The sequence below is a fragment of the Sorex fumeus genome, unplaced genomic scaffold (assembly GCF_029834395.1).
Source record: "Sorex fumeus unplaced genomic scaffold, SorFum_2.1 ptg000007l, whole genome shotgun sequence".
In the NCBI taxonomy this organism is placed as follows: domain Eukaryota; kingdom Metazoa; phylum Chordata; class Mammalia; order Eulipotyphla; family Soricidae; genus Sorex; species Sorex fumeus.
In genome coordinates, this window is record NW_026606064.1 from 15,365,103 (window position 1) to 15,385,272 (window position 20,170).

Consider the following 20,170-nt stretch of genomic DNA (forward strand, 5'->3'; position numbering starts at 1 on the left):
TATGCAGATTAAGTTCAGTCTTTTTCATTGAAAAGAGAATAAGCAAGAGCCTCAGTCCAGTAAATGTGAAACTCACAAAAAGTTTGTGTTAATAAATTTCATAAAAGTAACCTCCGTCTTCAAGTCTCTCCAAGGAAAATAACCTTTTTTTTTGTCCAAAGTATATTTTGGAGTGACATATTTTTGCACCTCTAAACTCTAAGTAAGACTGCACCCATAACCATCGTTCAATGAACTCCACCAAGAGTGACCTTAGAAAAAATGATAAATGACCTTATTTATTTCTCACCTCTCTGCCTTTAACCCCTGTCAATGATGTGCCATGGGGGAACTTCCTCATTCAACTTTAGTCATTTTAGCTCTTCTTTTATAAATGGGAAACCAGGGGTCAGAGAGAAAGCTCAATAACTGAGTGCATCCTCAGAGGAGACCAAAGGAACTGTTTTAGGTAGAGAAGACTGCTAGTCTTTTACTGCCAAAACACTGTTGTGGGCACAGAAGAAAGGCTCATAATGTCAGGGTCTATGGTGTGAAGGCAAGTCTAGTTTCCATGTGAAGGGGAGACTGATTCTGTGTGAAGGGAATCTCGATTACCTGTGATGAGAAGACTCTGTAAAGAGTGTAGTCCCTGGCTCCTCTCCCCACCACCATTTCGCTCATTTCCACAATCATGGGAAGCCTAACTCCCAGTTCTGCTTCAACCAAATCTATATATTGTCTTACCCTGAGACTTTTGTGTAGAGCATCACTCACTATGTCATGAGGAACCCTGATCCTTCACACTCCCATCTCCAGCTGCAAGTGCTTACCCCGTGTAAGTGTTAACCAAAGTGTCAGACATGGCACAGTGAAAAGTGAATTCTTGAGAAGTGCATGAAATATTTGCATAAAATATTTCTGAGTAGTCTCAGAAGATTAAAAAGTTAGTGCTTATTGTACAGTTCAAATACATAATCTGAATCCCTTGCCAAACATCCAGGCTTCTCCTTTGACTTGTGTGTCACATTGCTCATCCTTTCCCACATTGCTGGGTCTTCTGTACAGTTTCCTAAGTTCTGTCTTTCTCCATCTGCCCACCTCCAGTGTACAATGATATGAGTCTTGTTCCTATGCCATTCTGTATTCAGTGTTTGCTTTCCTAGTCTGAAAGCTTGTGATTGGGACTTTCTTAAATTGTGCCCCAGCTGTCCCTGGTTTTAGAGTCTCTGACCACCTTTTCCAGGTGCTCATGGGTGAAAATCCTGGGGCTCAGTACATGTCACTGTCTAGGCATTTGGTATCGATCAGCATCTGCCATATGTCAAGGAGTCAGCAAGCCCTAGCTGATTCCACATTCTGCCTGGGCTTTGGGGAGAGAGAGAGAGAGAGAGAGAAAGAGAGAGAGAGAGAGAGAGAGAGAGAATTGCTGGGGGCTTCTTCCATCTGTTGCTATCTACCACTCCCATTGCCTGTTTTGGTTAGCTGACTTTTTGATGGGAGAGATTGAAAGTGACCAACTAAATTTACCTGCACCTAATCCTTCCACTGCTGCTTGTCTCAGATGGGTGTAAAGCTTTGGGACACAATTAGATTGGGCCCATAAAATAAAACACTGTCCTCCCATTGTTCATCGATTTGCTCGAGCAGGCCCACTAACGTTTCCAATTTGAGTCTTGTTGTTACTGTGTTTGGCATATTGAATACATATGCTTTGCCCTGCGGGTGAGATACTCTCAGTAACTTGCCGGGTTCTCTTAGAGGGGCAGAGGAATTGAATCCGCCTGACTGGCTGTGGACAAGGCAAACGCCCTATAGCTGTGCTGTCTCTCCAGCCCAGATTGGGCCCATACAGATGCTAAATAAACTGGTGAGTGTTGTGGTTTTCTTTTTACCTTTTTTCATTGCAGTGGGTACATGTCTTTGTCTCTTCCTTTTGCCAGTTTATTCTGCAACAAAGATGCAGGGGCGGAAATTTTTAAGATAAAGTTGAAGCAACGCGATGAGGAGATCTAAACCTGGGAATTGGGATTTTCTAAGGCACTTTAAAGCATTTTCATTTCATGTCTGCTGCCATAAGATGCTTCTCAAAAGATCAGTGACTACTGTCCAAAGGTTAGTTTTGGCGTATAAAAACAATAATAAGTTAAAGGTACCAAAAACAAAACCTGCTTTTACCTTATCAATTAATACTTTATATGAATAAGAGAGAACAAGAGCCTCCAAACTCCTTCAGTAGCTTCATTTATTTCTGAAAGGTGCATTTTTGATATGTCAATCAATCAGTGGGTGCTGTTAATCTGCATATTGTGTTACAAGAAGCTGCCTTTTTTCTCCAATTTCTTTCTCTTTTTGTTCTTCTTAGGAAATTAATTCATGTCATTTCCATTTGAAATTCGGTGGCATTTGACTGCACAGACATTTAAGGCACCCTTCAATGACTCAAAGTTTAGTTTAATGGCAATACTTGTCAGCAACACCTTAAAGGGGAAAAAATTCTAGACTGCCAGACCCCTGGGACCCTGACAGTTACTTATGGAAAAGGTCTTGACACAGTTCTGTGGGACGCTATGTGGGGGTTCCAAAAGGTCGAGTTTGGTGAATGAGGTTGATTCCTGGGTTCTTAATATTTTAATGTTTTATCCAATGTTGTACTTTGTGCATGAGGGTTTGTACCAGGATGGTAGCACTGTAGCATGGTCCTCCTATGGTTTATCGATTTACATGAGCAGGCACAGTAACATCTCACAACAAATTGTGAGACTTGTTGTTACTGTTTTTGTCATATCAAATACATCATAGGGAACTTGCCAGGCTCTGCTGTGTGGGCAGGATAATCTCAGTTGATTTCTGGGCTCTCTGAGAGTGGTGGAGGAATTGAGCCCGGGTCAGCTGCATACAAGGCAAATGCCCTACCTGCTATGCTATTGCTCCAGCCCAGCAGGATGGTATTATATCAATTCTATTTAGAATATGGCTTTCTAAAAAGTCTGCACTGGGAAACATCGGAAATATTTGCTTCAGTTAGAGTTGAGACAACCAATTTGTTTTGGAAAAGATTGAATAATGTCAGTTACTCTTTTCTCTATGAACGCATTTCTCCAGGTTGGCCTATTCTGCTGAAAGCATAGTCTCAAAGCCCAACGAGTTTACAAAGGCCATTCAGTCTGACCAAACCTCAGAGCCTTTTATGTCAATAAGTAAAGTAAAGTAAAAGTAAAGGCCCTCCCGTTGATCATCGATTTGCTCGAGCGGGCCCAGTAACATCTCCATTGGAGACTTTGTAGTTACTGTGTCTGGCATATCGAATACGTCACAGGGAGCTTGCCAGGCCCTGCCATGCGGGTGAGATACTCTCGGTAGCTTGCCGGGCTCTCCGAGAGGGGCGGAGGAATCGAACTCGGGTTGGCCATGTTGGCTGCGTGCAAGGCAAACGCCCTACCGCTCTGCTATCACTCCAGCCCAAATTAATAAATGTATAAGTAGTCTTAGCTAATTAACATATTTATTAAAGTGTTAACAATTTTCTATTTTGCCATATTTTCACATTCACGATCATCCTGTTGTTCATCAATTGCCTCGAGCAGGCACCGGTAATGTCTCCTTCGTCCCAGCCCTGAGATTTTAAAGTGCCATATTCAAGGCTCTTTCAGGATTAGGAGAATGAGACCCATCATTGTTACTGGTATTTGACATATTGGGATACACCACGGGGAGTTTGCCAGATTCTGCCATGTGGGTAGATTACATTCGGTAGCCTGCCAGGTCGTCCAAAGTAAGAATGAGATAATAAGATGTCACACGGCTGCGAATGTGGCCACGCACTTCTGGGTGCTGGGTTTTGTAGTCTCTGGGTCTTGGCCGTTGATGGGATTACACGGCGCCAGGGGGTCAGTTGGTGGGTGTGACCCCTGCCTACTGGAAGGTGGAGGATCTGGGTGGAGGATGCTCAACCCCAATCCAAGCAGGCTTGGAGATCTCAGCCCCGGGACCTGTATGCCTTTGTTCCTCTGCTGGTACCTTCATGCGTGTGGACAGTGGTCTCAGCATGGTTGTGGCTAGTTCTGGAGGTCTTCAGCGGCTGGAGCTCTGCTCAGGGTGGGGAAGGAAACTCAACCCATCCCCTCCAAGGAGCCTGGGCGAGGACAGCCAGGTGCGGCGGAAAGAGACTCTGTGCAGTTCTCTTTCAGGAGCTGGGTTTTGTAGCTCCAAGCCTGCTTGGATCAGGGCTGAGTATCCTCCACCCAGATCCTCCATCTTCCAGCAAGCAGGGGTCACATCCACCAACTGATTCCCTGGCACCGTGTAATTCCATCAATGGCCAAGACCCAGAAACTACAAAACCCAGCTCCCGAAAGAGCTGGGGTTTTTTTGCATTTTAAAATATGGCTATTTTTATTTTACATTTTAAAATATTTTTTAACATTTTAAAATATGGCTAAATGAAAATTAAAAAAATCACAATTGCAGAAACGAATGAAAGGATTTATTATAAATTGATATTTGCTTCAAATTTAACTAAGTACAAGGCAATATCACCACATTGTCCTTACTCTTCTCAATTTGTTATAATAACCCAATTGAAATTTAATCTGGGAAATATTTGGGGGCTGCTTATCTAATATAAACCCACATCAAAGATCCAAACACCATATGCTATAAATACTTGAGTAATTTTAATCAGAATGACATTTATAGTAACTGTTGCTTCTGGTGTATGTGAAATGGTGAAGAGAAAAGAATCTATCACATTGCTCTTTACTCACCTGGATCAACCAGGAAGTGGCTGGAGAAATATAGGACAGATAAAGACTGTTATGGATCTGTGCATGATATAGATACCATATCTCACCAGTCCCATGAGGTAGCTATTACACTACATCTGAAGTCCATTTGTTCTGCACAGTATGAGAAATGATCCCTGACCCTAATTTCTCAGGGAACTATGTCTCAGTATTGACTTGATCACTTGACATCCCGCTACTCATCAATTTGCTCGAGCGGGCACCAGTAACGTCTCCATTCATCCCTGTGGTGTGCTACTGTAGCCCAATGACGTCTGTTCATTCTAAGAACATGAACAGCCTCAAACCGATCATTAAGAGCCTTGACAAAGAAGTCTGACCATCTCATGGGTGGGCGGCCACACATCTTTTGATGTCCTGTGGAATACAGTTGGTAATGGCTCTAGTCCAGTGGTCGTCTCCAAATCTCATTACGTGTCCAGCCCATCTGATTTTCGACACCTTGCCAAATGAGACAGCATCCCTGATTCTTGACCATTGATGGAGGTCAGAACTCTGGATTCTTTCTCTCATTTGAGTGAAGCATGAAACTCCAAGCATTGCTCTTTTGATTCCTCTTTGGGAGACCCGAATAGTATTCTCATCCTGTTTTTGTAGAACCCAGGTCTCTGAGGCGCATGTTAATGCAGGAAGAACAGTGGAATCGAAGAGATGTGCCTGGAGCCGGAGGTTCTTCATACTCTTAGCTATTTCTTCAACGCTCTTGAAGGTGTTCCAAGCTGCTCTCTTCCTCCTGCGCAACTCAGGTGCCAGGTCATTTGTCATATTGACTTCTCAACCTAGGTACCCATAACTGTTGCATTTGGAGATGTTCGTCCCATTGAGAGTGAATGGAACGTCAGGAACAAAACCATTTCTCATAAACATTGTCTTCATGAGATTCATCTGCAGTTCGACCTTTCCACACTCACAATCGAAGTCAGCCAGCATTTGTGCTGCTTGGCTAATATTTGATGTTATTAGAATGATGTCATCAGCGAAGCAGAGGTGGTGTAACTGCCAACCGTCTATCTTCACTCCCATTCCTTCCCAATCCAGTCATCGCATGATGTTCTCGAGGGTGGCACTGAAGAGTTTCGATGAAATGGTATCACCCTGCCGAACCCCTCTCTTGACGTCAATGATCACCTCCCTGTAGAATGGTGAGATCCTGGAAGTGAAATGGCAATACAGCTCATGAAGGATCCTGATGTATTGAGTTTCAATGCCGGCTTCAGTCTCAACAGAAAAGGCCTTCTTTAAGTCAACAAACATTAGACAGAGCAGCATCTTGAACTCCCGAGAAACCTCAATGAGCATGGTTATCATGTGGATATTGCCAATCGTGCTGACTCCTTTTTGAAAACTGGCTTGCTTGCATGGTTGTCCTTTATCTAGTGTTCTGTCAATCCTATACAGTATAACTTGAGTGAACAGCTTGTAGATGACAGACAACAGGCAGATAGGGTGATAGTTGCCAATGTCGTGGATGTCTCTCCTCTTGTACAGTAGTACAGTCCTGCTGGTTTTCCACTGGGATGGAACCTTGCAGTCAGACAGGTGGCATGTGAAGAACCAAGCTAGTGGTCGTTCTGGGAGTTCTCTTCTTAAACTTTGCAGCCCTTTCCTCCTGCTCTGTGAAGTAGAATTTTGCATGAAGGAGATGGTGGTCCAATCCTGTTTTGAATTTTGAGACAACAGTGACATCAGTCAGGCAAGACTGTCGATTGAATATGATGTGGTTGATTTTGTTGTGGAACCGTCCACGGAGAGACTCCCATGTCCAACGTTTAGATGTGGCCTTCTGGAACTGTGAGTTACCATGGATGGTCTTGGTCGACATGATGAATTCAGACAGTCTCTCACCCTGTTTATTCCATTCTAGGCCATGGGTTCCAATGTGGAGTTCTTCGGCTGATATTCTCAGTCCTATGTTGGCATTAAAATCACCGACAATGATCTTTAGAAGGTGTGGTCTTCTTTATAGAAATTCTCCAGCTCCATATAGAACTTCTTAATTTCTCCTTCATCATAATTGGATGTTGGTGAGTAGACAACGAAGATAGAAACTGCCGGCAGTGAGCCACATCTATTCAAGTGTAATCGTCCAATTTGGGTTGTTAGGCATTCAAATGAATTGATGTTCATGGCCAAGTTTGTGTTGACAAGGACACCGACACCACTGATGCTTCTTTTGTTGAATGTTCCAAGCAACAGTTCTTCCCCAGTGTCAAAAATGGCATGATGTGATTGATACCTTCTTGTCTTGGTCAGACCAATGATGTTGTACTTGATCTTTCATGCTTGCACCATCAGGTTCTCGATGGATGCATCTGATGCCAGAATACATGCATTGAAACTACAGATAGTCATTTTTGTCCTTCTTTGTTTTGGCAACCTAGGTTGGTACTGAAATTTTATCAGCCTCTCCTTCCTCATCCTTCTTAATGCTGCCATATTGGTGGTTCTTTCAGGGTCAGGGGAATAAAACCCATTGTATTTACTCATTTTGGCATATTGAAAACACCATGGATAGCTTTCCAGGCTCTGCTGTGAGGACGAAACACTCTCGATAGCTTGCCAGGCTCTCCAAGAGAGATAGAGGCTTTTAGGGTGGCCTCTAATAATTCTTGCAGGTGTTCCTATGGTTCAAACCATATTTGAACCCCATCAAGTATGATGTGGTAATCTTGTATTAAGTGTTTTATGCGACTTTGCAGCCGTACAGTCCGGAAATTGTCCTGAACTATGGTGGCGGCTGGGCAGTGGGGGTAGTGGAGATAATGGAGGTCTGCCAGGCTGCTGGGAGCAGGCAGAGGATCTCTGTCCCTGGGTCCATTGAGCCTGGAGTCCAAGGTCACACAGCTCCACTTCCCTGGTCTGTGGGGCTTCATTCATGCGTGAGTCTCGGCCCGAGTGTCTGGAAAGTGTCCTGGAGCATGGTGGCAGCTGGGTAGTCATTTCTCAGTCATGTCTTATGTCTCAGTGTAGAGCAAGGAATTTCTCTTTGCAAGAAAGGAAAGTCAATCCTAGATCTTAGATTTTGAGGGTTCATCCCCTTTCCTTCACAGAAAAGAATTTTAGAAGCAATGAATAGTGAAGTAACATAGTTTTATTTAAAGGATATGAGGAGAAAGAAGACAGACAGACAGACAGACAGACGGATAGACAGAGTGCATATTTCAAGTAGAGATTCAGACTATTTTCCCGGAATGGAGAGGCATGCTGCATGCTTTTGCAATTTGGTTTTACAGGTCTTCTCCCAAGCTGCCCTCACATGTAGATTATGTGGCATTGTTAATGAGAAGAGTCTGAAACTTCTGAAACTTCTGATGTTTCATGTCCTTAGTCCTCATCACAATGCTTTGTTTCTGGTGGAGCTTGTGGGGGGTAGCCTTCTTTGGCTTTGTGCTGGCATCAGTTAGTCTTATCAGCCCTCAGTTTTTATATCCACAAAGTGGTTCTCTCAATGGTGCCTAAAGCTTCAGCTCTAGTAACAGAGTAAATTCTTGAATCCCATCTTGTTTTTATTATTTCCCAAGAACTCATTGCCATGAAGCAGCTTATTGACCTGCCTGCATCAATATTAACAACAGTGACCTCATTGACTATAGCCTACTCACTTTTTGATTGAGCTTTATTATATTTTATATAGCATACAAATATACTAAAGTGTTTTATCATATTGAATCAAAACTATACATAGGTTGCAAATAGGATAGACATTTGGACATATAATTTATAAACAAATATATGATCTCATTTGGGTAATACACAAATATGTAACTGGGGAACTGGGGTCCCTCACTTGGTAGTGCTCAGGGCTTATTCCTGGCTCTGCATAGAGGGATGACTCCTAACTGCATTCAGGGGACCATATGGGGTGCTGGGAATTGAACCTGGTTTGGCCACAGGCAAGGCAAGTACAACCTGTACTTGTACAAGTACAACCAGACCCCAAACATATAATAGAATATGGGCAAATTTTCTATATTCTAACACATGGCTAAGTGGTAGAAGTCTAACATTCCTAATACTCATCTCTATTTAATTTCAAAATCTCTGTCATTGAAAAGCCTCATGCATTTTCCGTTTTCTAATTGCTCTTCTAGGTCCAATTGATCGTCTCCATTATTTTGTTTGTTTGGTTTTGGTGGTATATCAACTCCGTTTAGGGTTTATTCCTGCCTTTGAGCTCAGGGATTATTCCGGTGGTGCTCAGGGAACCATATAGTATTCCAGGGATTTAATTTAGGTCAATGGCATGCAAGGCAAACTCCTTACTATTGTAGTGTGCTTGTGGTCCCTGGTCTTCTCCAGTTTATCTGTATAACATACCATATAATGTCTTTTATAAAACTCAACTTTATTGTTACTCCTTATTTTAATATTATTCATTAATGTCTCTTTGTCTTTTGTGCAGACAACACTCAAATAAATTTTTTTTAATTCAACTGATGATTACTGGCTCATTTCTATTCCACCTATATCTTTGCCTGATTGTCTCCATAAATTTCAGCAACAAAGGATTTGCTGTTCTCCTAAAGTATAATCAATAATCAACGGATGTCCAATGCTAATTCTGGTCTATGTGACTCTATCTCAATGCTTGAGCTCCACTCCATGCTCTTTTCTTGCATGTACACTTAACCTTCCTAGGTATGGAAACATCTCTGGCAAATAATAAAAACGGCTCCTAATAATTTGCCCAGGTGTGATATAATTTCTCAGAGCCTGTTGGAAAGAACTGAGGAAAAGAGCATGCTTCTACAACAAGGAACTCTCTGAGTGAAGTAACAGGTTCCTTCCAATACAAGGCCTTACCCAGAGAACTTCAGAGGGACGGAGACCCAGTTTGTGGAGAAAGCAATGCTCAAATGAATTAAAGCCAAAACAAGAACCTATTGATATTCCTGAGGAGTTTCCTGCCTTAGTTTTTTTTACCCTGTACTTTTAAGAATTTATATGATTGCAAATTTCAATGAATATGTTCAGTTTATTTATTTATTTTTGCTTTTTGGGTCACACCCAACAATGCTCAGGGGATACTCTTGGCTCTGCACTCAGAAATTATTCCTGGTGGTGCTTAGGAGCCCATATGGGATGCTGGGATCAAACCCGGATCGGCTGTGTGCAAGGCAAATGCCTACCTGCTGTACTATCACTGAGCTTACTGGCAGAGCCTGGCAAGCTCCCAGTGACATATTCGATATGCCAAAAACAGTAACAAGCCTCACAATGAAGACGTTACTGGTGCCCGATGGAGCAAATCGATGAACAATGAACAATGGGAGGACAGTGCTACAATGGTACTTTTAAGAATTATTCATTGCTTCTATCTTTCCTGATGATTGAGTTCCCAGGCAGAATAGAAGTACTTTATCCCTACCACTTTGGTGATCTGCTGAGTTATGTCTGCAGAGAAGGAGAGATCATTATCACTTTCGAAGCTGCAAGGTATCCTGGGAATTGGGGGGTATGGTGCCGCCAGCAGGTCAATTTGTACCTGTGAGGAGAGTGCATCAGCAGCCTGATGGCACCGTCAGGCTTTCAGATACCCCAAAATTGCTGCTGTGCCTTTGGCCAGACCCCAAAAACTTGGGGCAAAGTTTACCAAGAAAGTAAACGGCCAAAAGTTAGGTATGTGGGAGACACACCCACAAACCACCTCTGGCTCAGCTATATAATTGGAGGCATGGCCTCTCTGGTTCCTGATCGAACTGCTTAATAGCCATGATCCCAGAGAATCAGAAACAAATCTCGGAACCCAAAAGCTTTTGGCAGAAATGCATCCTGTTCCTGCAGTAGATTACTGGCTCTGGGCCACTCCAGGTGGGAATAGGTTTCATGACCTTGGCCTGTTCCCCTTGGCGGCCTGGTGACCACCATCCTCCAGAGGCCACTGGACAGTCAGGTTTAGGCCTGCAGTGATGAGGCATGTGGGGCCACACCAGATGGGGGTGGAACCAGCCCTTTCCTCCCCATCCCAGCAAGACCCAAAGTCACCGCCTACAAACAGCTTCTCTGGCTTCTGATCAAGCTAATTAATGGCCATGATCCCAGAGACTTCAGAAACAAATCTCAAAACCCAGTGGCTTTTGGAAGAAATGCATCTAGAATGCATACAAGGTGGCTGCCACCTCAGAGCTTTTTAGAAATCCAGGTATGAGCTGGTAGTGACGAAGCAACTGCAGTCTCATGGGAAGGGGGTGGTACCGGCTCATCCTTCACACCTTACTGAGGTCACAAGTTGCCCCCCACGAGCGGCTCTCTGGCACAGTCATGGCTTCAGAGGCAAAAGGACTTAATCCAGAGCCTGGCAAGTTGTGGCAGAAAAGTGAATGGGCCATGCGTTAAACTAGAGTGCCATGCCTCCCCGGGAGGGAAAGGGTGTTGCTCCCTTCTGCCTTTTTCCCTCCCAGCAGCAAGGTGGCCGCCTCCGCAGAGCTTATTGGAAAGCCAGGTATGAGCTGGCATTGATGGGGCAACTGCAGTCTCATGGGAAGGGGGGGCGGTACTGACTTGTCCTTTATGCTCTACCAAGGTCATGAGTTGCCCCCACGAGTGGCTCTCCAGCATAGCCATAACACCAGATGCACAGAAATCAATCTCGTAATTATCTGGCTCTTTACAGAAATCCAAAATCGCAAGGCTGCTATTGCGGCCATGCGTGATTATATGATTCTCATAACCAGCTATAGAAAAAAGTATTTCACAATGCCTTTTCAGCAATTCTGACTGTTGGGGGGGGGGGATTCTAAACAATAATGGTGCATCTTTTGTCGAAATAATGAATGTAATTAATGTAGAGAATAGTTAAGTGGAAATCATCTGCCTCACAGGCATTGGAAGGGGTGGGAGGGGGGTATATTGGGGTTCTTTATGGTGAAAAATGAGTACTGGTGAAGGGAGAGGTGTTTGATCATTGTGTGACTGAGACTTAACCCTGAAAGCTTAGTAACTTTTTCCAGTTATTCAATAAATAAATATAAGAAGAAAAAATAATAAATAAAATTATGAAAAAAAAAGTAAGATCGAGTTCATGCCCAATTCAATCAGCTAATCAGTGACTGAATAAATAGCATACTCTTTCTAAAGAAAAGTATCTTGGGAATTATTTAGAATTTCCTGGAGAAAGTGCCTTAGTTATTTGCTGTGTCTATTATTTTTGTTGTTGTTGTTGTTGTTGTTGTTTTGTTTTTATTTTTCGGTCACACTCAGCGCGATGCACAGGGTTTTCTCCTGGCTCTGCACTCAGGAGTTACTCCTGGCTGTGCTCAGGGGACTATATGGGATGCTGGGATTCGAACCCGGGTTGATTGCATGCAAGACAAATGCCCTACCCACTGTGCTATTGCTCTAGCCTGTATTTGTTGTATCTGAAATCTATGTTTCCCTACTCCTACCAAGTATTTCCCTGGTGGGGTTCAACACTACGTTGGATTTGGAAGCAATGACTGAATTGTGGGGGAAAGCAGAACTTTTCTTATGTCTTATGGGACACAGGATAAAAATCAGTCTGATGTATAGTGGTCCTTAAAGCCATGACCTGGTATAAGAATCCATACTCTTGTGGCTGTTTCCTAAATAAGTGACAAGAAATCAGCAAAAACACACAGCTTAAGTGCAAAACTTTGAGCTCTACCCCCCACCCCCTCCCCCACACCCCTATCAGGGACCTCAGTGAAGCTGGAACCTGAAAATTGCTTGTATTCTGGCTCTTGGAGACCACCTCCAAGGTTGGGGGTCTTATGATGATCTGCTATTATCTAAAACCATTGCTAAGCACACAGTAAGAAGCTGCTTAGCTAGAGACTGGAGAAGTATATAAACAAACAAACAAAAAACTTTATTTTTTTAATTTATCCCTCTTATCAAAGCAGAACCAAAAACCGGTATATTCTGTTCAAATACAAATCCTTTTTTTTTCTCCTTGAGAGAGCAAAAAAATTAATTTTACCACTTTTTCTGAAAAGCCAAAACCTAAATTAACCAATTTTTCTCTTAGGGCAGAGAGACAAATAAAGAATTCCTTTGCAGAAATGAAGGCACCATTTGTTTTTCTCACCACAGCAAATCGTGAAGTTACTTGCTTTTATACCACAACAAATCCTAAATTTGTTGCTTCCTTAGCAATTATAGAGGAAAAATTTAATACATTCATGGACATGGCAAGATCCATAGAACTGAGATCCGAATGACTGCATCCTTGTGTTAATGTGGGCAAAACCTGTCACTCTTAGAAAAGGTTAGAACTGAAGTAGTCAATATTCTCGTTAAGGAAAATAAAATAAGCAGATATCTTTAAAACCTAATTTTCCATTTCATCATCTTACTTGTATGAGCTAGAGATGTGGCCATGTTTAAAGCCTTTTTTTTTTAGAGGTATAATCCCCCATTCTACCCCCTACAGGCTAAAAGTTTGTCTGTTAAGAGTTTGAGCAATGCTCTTTTTCCATCTTAGATCAAATGCTTTTCTTTCCTACTCCAGGGATTTACTATAACTAAAAGGTAAAGGTAAAGGCCCTCCCGTTGTTCATCGATTTGCTGGAGCAGGCCCAGTAACGTCTCCATTGGAGATTTTGTTGTTACTGTGTTTGGCATATCGAATACATCACGGGTGGCTTGCCAGGCTCTGCCGTGAGAGCGAGATACTCTCGGTAGCTTGCTGGGCTCTCTGAGAGGGGCGGAAGAATCGAACTCGGGTCGGCCATGTTGGCTGTGTGCAAGGCAAACGCCCTACCGCTGTGCTATAACTACAGAACTAAACAGTAAAAACTGTGACCATTGTCCAAAGAGAAGTTTTGTTTTGGCTTTGGTGTTTTTGCCCCTGTGAGTCTGTAAAATTTATCTTTGGCCACTTAAGGGGATTTTTCAAAGAAGAATAACATGTTTGGATTGGATGAACAAATCTCTGTGGTGGAAGAGGAGACTAAATACAATGGCCGAGCATAATATGCTTGTTCTACTTTCCATCTGTCTAGCAAATCCCACCTTCTATTTATCAAATTAAAGTTTTGCCAGTAGTTTGTCAGGTAAAGAAATCTGTGCTGAAGAAGGGACATGCCTTAAGTTTGGTTGAGGGGAGGCATTTGTCCATATTATTTTTGTTCATCGTGAAATGAGTCCCATTTTTTTTTCCATTTTTGAAAGCCCAGGCCACCCTAACAAATAGAGTCCAAGTATTTTGTTCTGCCCCATATTCTTTAAGTTTCAAAGAGAATAGCAAAAAAATGAAAAAAGGTGCCTTTTAACGTCTTGGGTTTACTGGTCTGCTGGCTGTTTCTGATTCACTGTGTGATCCTGCTATTTCTCTGATCCTATGTCTCTGTGCCTTTCCATACGGATGCTCCATGCTGGGCACTAAAAATGTTGCTGCCAATATGGATGCATTCCTGAGCCCATGGATTCTTCAGTATTGTGTGACAAATTTGCATAAAAAACTCAGATGCTTGCTGAAAGTAGACCAAACATGATTGCCACTCATTGCCTCTTTTGCAAACCACAACACCCAAACGGAGAGAGAGAACTAAAGGGAATGCCCTGCCACAAAGGCAGGGTGGGATGGAGGGGGAGATACTGGGATCCATGGTGGTGGGAAATGAACACTGGTGGAGGGATGGGTATTTGATCATTGTATAATTGAAACCCAAGCACAAAAAATTATAACATTCCAATTTTAGTATATGTGCTGCCGAAGCGAACACAAGCACAAAAAACTGTAAGTCTACAACTGTACCTCATGGTATTTCACTAATAAAAATTTTAAGAAAATGGAATACAGATTTAACCCACATATTATATATTTTTGTGTTGTCTGAAAAATCAAAACCAAGACACCCACAGACTGGTTTACTAAGGAAAAGACAAATGGCATGCTATATATAATAAATAGCCTAAATAAAGTGAGTACAAACAGTTGAAATTAAAGATTAGGAAAAGAGAAAAAAAAAACTCAGATGCTTAAGAAGTTAAAGTATGTCACTGCCACTGTCCTCCGGTTGTTCATCTATTTGCTCGAGCGGGCCGTACTAACGCCTCCATTGTGACAATTGTTACTGTGTTTGGCATATCGAATACATCACGGGTAGCTTGCCAGGCTTTGCCATGCGGGCGAGATACTTCGGTAGCTTGCTGGGCTCTCCGAGAGGGGCGGAGGAATCAAACTCGGGTCGGCCATGTTGGACGCTTGCAAGGCAAAAGCCCTACCTGCTGCGCTATCACTCCAGCCCAAGTTAAAGTTTTAATAGATGGCACTGTCCCTCCCCAAGGTTCAGGGCTCTCTTTTATACCGGTCTAAGAAGTCACTGTCTCTGTCTTCCATGTCAGGAGTAAAGTACAACATCCTTGACCTATCCCTGCACTGACTGTTTGCTCACCTCCAGTGTGCTGTGGCCTTACTTAGCCATGCTCTGTTCAGTGCATACACACCTGGTCTGAAATCTGCACCTGGACCCAGTCACCCACATTTCGTCATTTGGGCTTCCTGTTCTGTGCTCTCTCTTGGCCTCAAATGTGACTATAACCTAGAGGTTACCTGTCTACTTGGCTTTCCTTGGTCACCGACTATGGCCATGTGGGCACTGTTCTGCACTCTGTCTAGGAGTAGGTGGGGGGGGGCAAAGAGATGTTTATCTGGGGGCTGGCTCCTTTTATGTCCTATTATCTGCCACCACCATCCATCTCATTGCTGACTTTGACTGCATGCCTTTTTGATGCGTGCAATTTAAAATGACCAGTTTAATTCACTAGGTGATCTGGTGCCCCTCACTTCTATTCCTGACTTAAATATATATATATATATATATATATATATATATATATATATATCCCAATTAAATTTGCTATTAAAATATTAGTATGTTTTGTTTATTTTATTTAAATGAATAAATTATATTGAACTAAATTGTCACTTATGTCCTATATGTGAAGATACCCTATATGCAAGTATTTTTCTTTCTAAAGAACTGAAGTACTTAAGACAGTCACTCAGATCACAGAAAATAAAAATAAGAGATACAAAAAGCCAGGACAGACATTTTAAAGATAAACTTTCTTCCATTCAAGATCTTTAGAGAAAAGCAGAATTATGACTAGAAAGTAAAAAAAAAAAAACACACAAAAAACAAGTATTGCCCTTCTTAATTCATGCCTTAAAATCAGTAAGAAGGTTTTTTTTGTGTTTTTTTTTTCTTTTTGGGTCATACCCGGCAATGCACAGGGGTTACTCCTGGCTCTGTGCTCAGGAATTACCCTTGCGTGCTCAGGGGACCATATGGGATGCTAGGAAGAATCCGGGTTGGCCGCATCAAAGGCAAATGCCTTACCCACTGTCCTATTGCTCCAGCCCAGGAAGAACATTTTTTAAATGGAAGAATCACTCATAAAAATTAGAGTAAAAACAATTTCTAAGAATTAAAGTAAGCCCTAAACTTCACCCTAAAACCTTATCCAATTCTAACAGTAATCTAATCCTAAACATACTCTTTACCCTAAACCCCAATCCTAAAAAAAATGTAGCACAGACTCCATTGTGAATCCTAATACCCAATCCAAATTCTAAAACTAGCCCTAGTCCTAAATACTAACAATAATAAAACTCAGTACCCCCAGCCCTAAAACCCTAAGTCTTAATGCTAACATTAGCCCCATCTCAAAATTAACCCTACCCCCTACCAAAACACTATTGTCTAGTCTAAACAAAACTCTAAATATACTCATAACGCTCGAGCAAATCGATGATCAACGGGAGGGCCTTTACCTTTACCTTTACCTTATACTCATACCTATAACTTTAAATAAAATCCAAATCCAAATACGTAACTCTAACCTTCCACCCTAACTAAACCTACCATAACTCGACTCAAATCCCATTATTAATGATAATAACCCTAATCTCTTATATTCTTCTAATTATAGTTTCTAATCCTAAATCTAAACCCTGACTCTAACCCTCATGATGAATATATGCCTGTAGCACTGTAGCACTGTCCTCCCGTTGTTCATCGATTTGCTCAAGCGGGCCCAGTAACATCTCCATTGTGAGACTTGTTGTTACTGTGTTTGGCATATTGAATACATCACAGAGAGCTTGCCAGGTTTTGCCGTGCGGGCGAGATACTCTCGGTAGCTTGCCAGACTCTCCGAGCGGGGCAGAGGAATCGAACGCGGCTGGGCCGGACTGGCTGTGCACAAGGCAAATGCCCTACTGCTGTGCTATCACTCCAGACCACACTTAACATTAACACTAAATCCTTAATACCAGTCTCTCCCAACCCTGATTCCAGCCCTAAAAATATATCCTTAAAACCATAACAAATAATAAAAATAAAAGTAATAAAGTGAAATTCCAAATGTATTTTTTCCATATTTCTTTGTTACAATTTTCTAACTTTATGTAGGTACAATTTATGTGCAACATTGGTGTGAGGTGACAGGAAAATATAAGTATATTGTGGAGGAACTACCCCAAAGTTTGTAAGCACCTACACAACCTCACAAATTATCATTTGTGTTTATGCATTTATGTATGTGTGGGGGGGGCAATATTTAAGATTTATTACTTAATATTTTTACATATATAAGACAGTATTATTAACTATAGTGGCCACACTGTACATTTGATCTTTAGAACATAATCATATATTGGAAGACTACACCCTTGACCAATATCTTCCCATTTCCCCTGCTTACCAGGCTCTGACAATCATCATTCTATTCCGGTTCTATTTGTACACATAGGTTTACATGATTTGCTTTATGAATAATATGGCAGTGAGTGTAATGATGTTCATTTATATGTGTACATATATGTGTGTGTATATTGGGGGTCACATATGGCAGTGCTCAGCGTCATTACTGGCAGGTCTTAAGGGACCATATAAAGTTTTAGATTGAATCCAACCCTGATAAATAAAGATAAACCCTTGATAAATAAAGATAAACAAAAGTTTATCCAACCCTTGATAAATAAAGATAAACAAAAGTTTCACTAAATAAAGTGATCGCATGTTGCGATAGAAAGAAAACTTTATTTTAGACTAAAAGTTCTGGGCTTCATAAAGGAAAAAGACACACATATATATATATATATATATATATATATATATTTATTAGTACTGTTTTCCTATCCTCCAATTCAGTGTCTTTTTGTGTATCTTGGATTGGCAAGGATATTGTCAATAAAGGAAAAAATTATATTGGGAATAACAGAAGTTACAAAATGTTTGTCTTTTGACAGGACCTGGAAATTCCCAACATCATGACCAACAAAGAAAAAAATAATGCATTTGGACTTTGAGATCATTGCCTAAGGTAGGAAATTTTCTAGGTGTGAGGGTGTACAAATTGAGATAATTCTATCTAAGAAATTTTGTTATAAGGAGTCTACCAAAGTCTAGCACTTGTTAGAGTTGATGGTCTCAACAGGGTTGAAATGTAGAAAGGCTGAAGGACTAAGAAAAGCTTTGACAATCAAACACCATCATTGATTTTCTTTTGTAGAGTTGACATAAAAGGACTTCTTCAAAGTTAATTTCTGTTCAGATTTTATTTCACAATAAAAATAGTCACACAGACATCACTGTAAGAAGACACTGATGTCATTTCCTTTGTAGAATATCAGGAAGTAGATTGAAATGCTCTGGTTCTTCAGAGACACTGGACAAATAACAGTATCAGAAAGATTGAAAAGAGAAATGAGTAAAGATTAATTTATTAAGAGGTTGTCAACCTCCTATATAATTGGAACAGAAACAATCTAGTACCACTGCTAGCTGGGTGGCACAAGAGTTTCCTTCACAACAAACTGGCAGGTTGGAAGACAGCAAACTCATATTCTCGAAGCAATCATCTTGATTATGTTGTGGATAACTTGAGTGAAGTGGGGAGCCAGAGGGTGGTCTTGAGAAAACAGTGCTTCCACCTTTCTGTTCCATTCTTCTTTCTCACCAGGGGAAATGCCTTGCTTGGGTCAGGACTGGTAAAATCACCTTTCAGCATCTTTGTGGCATGGACTATCTTGTCCTACCAGCTCCAAAAGACAACTGTCCTTCTGTATCTGGAGTCCGCTTATGCATGGGTGACAACTGGTCCCATCTACCCAATTTCTTGGGAGCCATGGACTCAGGAGGGAGCAAGGATTTGCTTTTTTTTTTAAGGAAAAGGAAAGTCAGTCCTCACCTTGACACAGACTTTCTAGTAACATTGTTTTTCTTTGCAGAAAAGAATTTTGGGAGAAAAGAAATAGGGAAGTAAATAGTATTACAGAAAGAAATTTACTTAGAGAAATATAAGGTGAGACACAGAGAAAGCAAGTGAGAGAGACTTGTAATCTTAAACACTAGCTTTTCCAGAGTGGAAAAAAAAGCAGAGGATGGCTTTTGGGAGAACGTTTTATGTAATAATTTCTCCACGCTGTCTTGGTCTAATGTTCCCTCTAGACATAAAAGTTAATCTTGATGTTGTCACAAGGAAAGCTGGTGCTCTAGAGCCCTCTTCAATGTTTATTGTGACTTAGATACTCCTATATCTTCCTTTTTTCTAAGGGGTACGGTCTTTCTCTTCAGAAGTGCCTCAGCTTCTCCATCTGCAAAAAGCTGAGGATTTCCATCACAAACTCCTGGTATTCCTCATGCCTTTGATATACTTGAGGTCTGAGAGATTTCTTAAGTTTTATTATTTCACAGAAACTCATTACTGGGTAACCCATCAGCTTTCAATACTAACACAAGAAAAAAAAAAGAGTTGTTTTTGTGTGTATGTTTGTTTGTTTAATCCTTATCGAAAAACTGAACAGGGAAGCACAAATTTAGAATGGATCTATTCCATCTAGAGATGTGGGCATGGAATGAACAATAAAATACCCCATGGGTTCATAGGCTGAAGAACACTGTCTTACTTGAACAACTAAATAAAGGGTTAGGTTTCTTGAGGCGGTCAAGATAAGGAAGAATGATTTTAGTTTTCGAATTTTATGAGAAAGAGTAAAACAAAGACAAATTTTCTTGTGGAAAGAAATTTTTACTTTCTAATTTCTTTGTTGAGGATCCACAGAAAGAAGAGATTAAAGAAAATAGTAATAGACTTGTTGTTGTTGTTGTTGTTGTTTGGTTGGTTGGTTGGTTGGCTTTGGGGCCACACCCAGCTGTGCTCAGGGTTACTCCTGGCTCTGTTCTCAGCAGTCACTCCTGGTGAGCATGGGGAACTTGTGTGATTCCAGAGATCTAAACCAAGTTGCCTTCATGCAAGCAAGGTGGTCTATCTTGGTCTATCTCTCTGGCCTTGAGTAATTTATTTTCCAGGCATAGATTAAATACCCTTTGGTAGTGTTACATTGTGTTTAGGCTCTTTTCTTCCAGTAGTCAAATTGAAGTATGGGAAAATGTTTAATGACTGAATTAATAAGATAT

The 20,170-nt window shown here is 41.3% G+C and overlaps 1 protein-coding gene across 4 annotated transcripts in view; it reads left to right on the top strand.

Annotated features, from left to right (window-relative positions):
* Positions 1–20,170, top strand: part of LRRC4C (leucine rich repeat containing 4C) — a 1,436,015-nt gene that overhangs the window by 1,206,972 nt on the left and 208,873 nt on the right. For all 4 annotated transcript variants that reach the window (XM_056132091.1, XM_056132083.1, XM_056132106.1 and 1 more), the window contains exon 6: positions 18,001–18,074. The gene's annotated coding sequence lies outside the window, so the exon portion shown is untranslated. The remainder of the gene's footprint in view (positions 1–18,000; positions 18,075–20,170) is intronic.